Raw genomic sequence first — 3,316 nt, 5'->3', positions numbered from 1 at the left:
ACAGGTGAGGGGCAGAGATGGGGTGGCGAGGTGACAGGAGAGCCCCCCAGCCCACCTCTCCCACACCAGCGCTCTCCCCACAGCCCTTGGTGGGCTTCCTGCAGGGGCAGCTCACAGTGGGACACCAGAACACAGTCTGCCTTTAAATATGGGAAACATTCCCAAAATGTCTTTGTGGGCAGCTGGTGAGGCACAAAATCAACACAGGCCTATTTGCAAGTAAGCAGGAATTAGCATAATCGACAGCTGCAGTGTCACCCATGGACACAGAGCTCCAGAGAACCTCCTTCCTTCTGAAGCAGAGTTGGAGACGGGATCTGCATGGCATAATGAGTTACTTGCCCCCTCGAGTGTCCTGCAGACCCCACCGGCTCCCGGCATGTGCATCCTCCAGGGCTTCCAATTCAAACAGAAAAAAGCTCAAGGACCTAATGCAGCATGCCAGGGGTTAAAAATAAGTTTCCCTTGTGCAGAATGAATTTTTTTTAAAGAGTGTTTTTATTTTCCACTGTCCAAAATGTAATAGGTAATTTTTAGTCAACTATGAAAAAAGGTTTGTTAAAAACCTCCTCTATTTTGTCACCAGGAGAAAAATGTAAGAGCAAACAAAGGGGCACCTGGGAAACGAGAGCTTTAGAGTTTCCTTTGGGGAAGGCCAGCAAGTGGGCCGCACAGACCACATTTCCAAGCCTGGGAAAGGCAGACTGGATGCTCAATATTTAGAACTGGACATCACGCTGGCTGACCACAAGATTTTTTTCTTTGCAGTCCCAGCTCCCACCTCTTGGTGCTGGAGTAGCTGAAAATGAGATTATTTGCACACTCAAGACAAGTATGTACTCACCTCAGCAGAGGAGGGAGCAATGCTTAAAGTAGCTTTTTATTGATCAAAAACCTGTGATAGCAAATGGCTATGGAGGGCAGACAGGGCTGTAATCAATCAGTGAGCTGTTTTTCTCTCTCTCTCTGCCTTTAGCCCCCATCTCCTTCAAACTCCATTTCTTAACCTATGGACTGGTAAATACCTCTTGGCTGCAAATTTCTGAGTTTGGAAGCTTGTCATGAAGATGCTTTATTCACAACAAACTTTTTCAAAATCCAATTACTGTATCAGATTCCATCAAAATAAAGGAGCGTTCCTAAAAGTCTCTCTCGGCTCATTTTCGCTGGAACCGTGCTCTGATCTCCCTGGCCGCGTTCCACAGACCGCTGCTGCTGGCCTTCACCTTGCTGTGCTTCACTGGTTTTGAGAGCCGCCAGGTGCCATCAGGGCCCTGACCTCTCTGTGTGTTCTCCCTGAGTCTGCAGAGGTGGCCTGCCCCTGTCCATTCTCGCCTGCTTTAGGAATGGAAAGTAGGTCAAACTGAAAAATAAACACAAACAACTGGCCCCCAGCCCAGGAAAGGCTGGCTGTGCAGAGCAGGCCTGGGTGCAGCTCCCAAGCAGAGGGCTGGCAAAGCCGATGGGTGGTAGTGTCGCCTGCCCACTGGCTTGATTTCCAGGGTCATTGTTCTTTACAGATGCAGGAGGAGAACAAAGAAAAAAAAAAGAAAAAGCTTCAAAATTGTTTATTATTCTTTTTTCCAAGGGAAAATTTATCAGCCGTGTGCATGTTCAGGGCTTCAGGCTTGACTAGTTTTTGGAGCTCCAGTCACATAAACAGGATTCTGTCACCTGCTGGGGCCTCCCTGACCTCTTATTGCCCAAGTTCACTTCCCATAGAAGATTTGGGAAAATACAGACACCTTCAAAGAGGAGAGAAAATGGATACATCAGTTCACAGTCAGAGGAAACCGGGGTTAAAATTTTGGTATGTTTCTTTTTGGTCATTTGTTCTTAGCAAAAAAAAAAAAAAAATGCATTTAGCACTGAGGGAACCATTGGCCTTCTAAGTTGGCCTGCAAGAACCTTACTCCTTGGTAGAAATGGTCATCTTGCATGTGAGTGAGACCTACAGTTGTGTTTACCTATGTGACAAAGGTCAAGGAATTTTGCAGGCATAATTAAAGTCTCCAATCAATTGACTTTGAGGGAATCAAATGAGAGGCCTCCATGGAGGGCCTGCCCTAATCAGATGGGCCCTTATCAGGAGACTAAGGACTTTCCTGTGCTCAGAGGCTGGACACAGCAATGGACATTTCCTTGCTGGCCTTAAAGAAACAACTCAGCATGAGTTCTTTAGCCACAAGAAAGGAATTCTGCCTATAGTCATGAATTTGGAAGAGCTCCAGTCTTAAATGAGACTCCAGACCTGGCTGACACCAATTGTCATCTTTGAGACCCTGAACAGAGGGCCAAGTTATTCTGTGCCTTTGTGAGAGAATGAACTGTGTCAGAGATGATCATTTGTGATGTAGCCTAAAAGACTAATGCAGAGATGTGCCGTGGAGGAATCACGTATACAGTGACGTGGGACCCTCTTCGCACCTGGTTAATGGATGACTAGCACTTCACTGCATGAGGTGCTATTGGCTTTTAATCCCAGGGTCATAGTCCAAGTGCTGATGGGATTCAGACAGGTAAAGTAAATTTATAAAAATAATGGGTATGGTGGAATGAATGACGGGGCGTCCCAGAGACCTGGAAAGTGGTGGCCAGTCTAAAGGGGACAATATACCAGCTGCAACTGGGTTTCTGGTTTTACTAATTATGATGACTATTTCTTTTTGATGATTTTTATTATTATTAATATTATTATTGTTTGATTCTGGAATAGAGAATTCCAGATATCCCCTGCTTTTTGAAGAGAAGCCCTCATTCTGAAATTTTATGTGCGAGATAATTTTTGTAGGTATTGGCACCTAATTTAGACTTTATTTACCTCACTGAGTGAGCCCAGTAGAAACTGTTGGTCTTTTTCTTTTGTTTTTGTGGTGCTGGGGATTGAACCCAGGGCCTTGTGCATGCAAGGCAAGCACTCTACCAGCTGAGCTACATCCCCAGCCGACTGTTGGCTTTTGATATTTACCTCACAGGTTTCTCATTTGCAAGTTACGATGGAACCCGTCCCGTGTTGTTAGATGCAGATTGCCCAGCATTTCATTATCATAAACAGTGGATGAGTGAACATATTAGAACTAAAACATTGTTTGCAATCCATGATCAATTTCATAGCGTTCAGGTTGAAATGTAAAAAAGATGGGTCAAGGTTGAAATGCCGGTTTTTTAACATTCTTAACACACAAAAATGTGAACATGGCTTACAAATGGCTGTGAAACTTCCTGGCATCAAGTATGATTTTCTGTCTTTTCGTAACTATTTCAATATTAGATAATATTAGACATTAGCTGTATACCTACAGACGTACATGTTTAA

The 3,316-nt window shown here is 44.5% G+C and overlaps 1 non-coding gene across 1 annotated transcript; it reads right to left on the bottom strand.

Moving 5' to 3' along the window:
* Positions 1–2,868: 2,868 nt before the first annotated feature.
* Trnaa-ugc (transfer RNA alanine (anticodon UGC)) lies at positions 2,869–2,942 on the bottom strand. The gene has a single exon. It is a non-coding gene; the product is annotated as a tRNA-Ala (tRNA).
* Positions 2,943–3,316: the final 374 nt, after the last annotated feature.

This window comes from Ictidomys tridecemlineatus, chromosome 2 (genome assembly GCF_052094955.1).
Source record: "Ictidomys tridecemlineatus isolate mIctTri1 chromosome 2, mIctTri1.hap1, whole genome shotgun sequence".
NCBI lineage: Eukaryota > Metazoa > Chordata > Mammalia > Rodentia > Sciuridae > Ictidomys > Ictidomys tridecemlineatus.
Note: the sequence above shows the minus strand (reverse complement) of the source record. Positions and strands in the feature narration are given on the sequence as shown.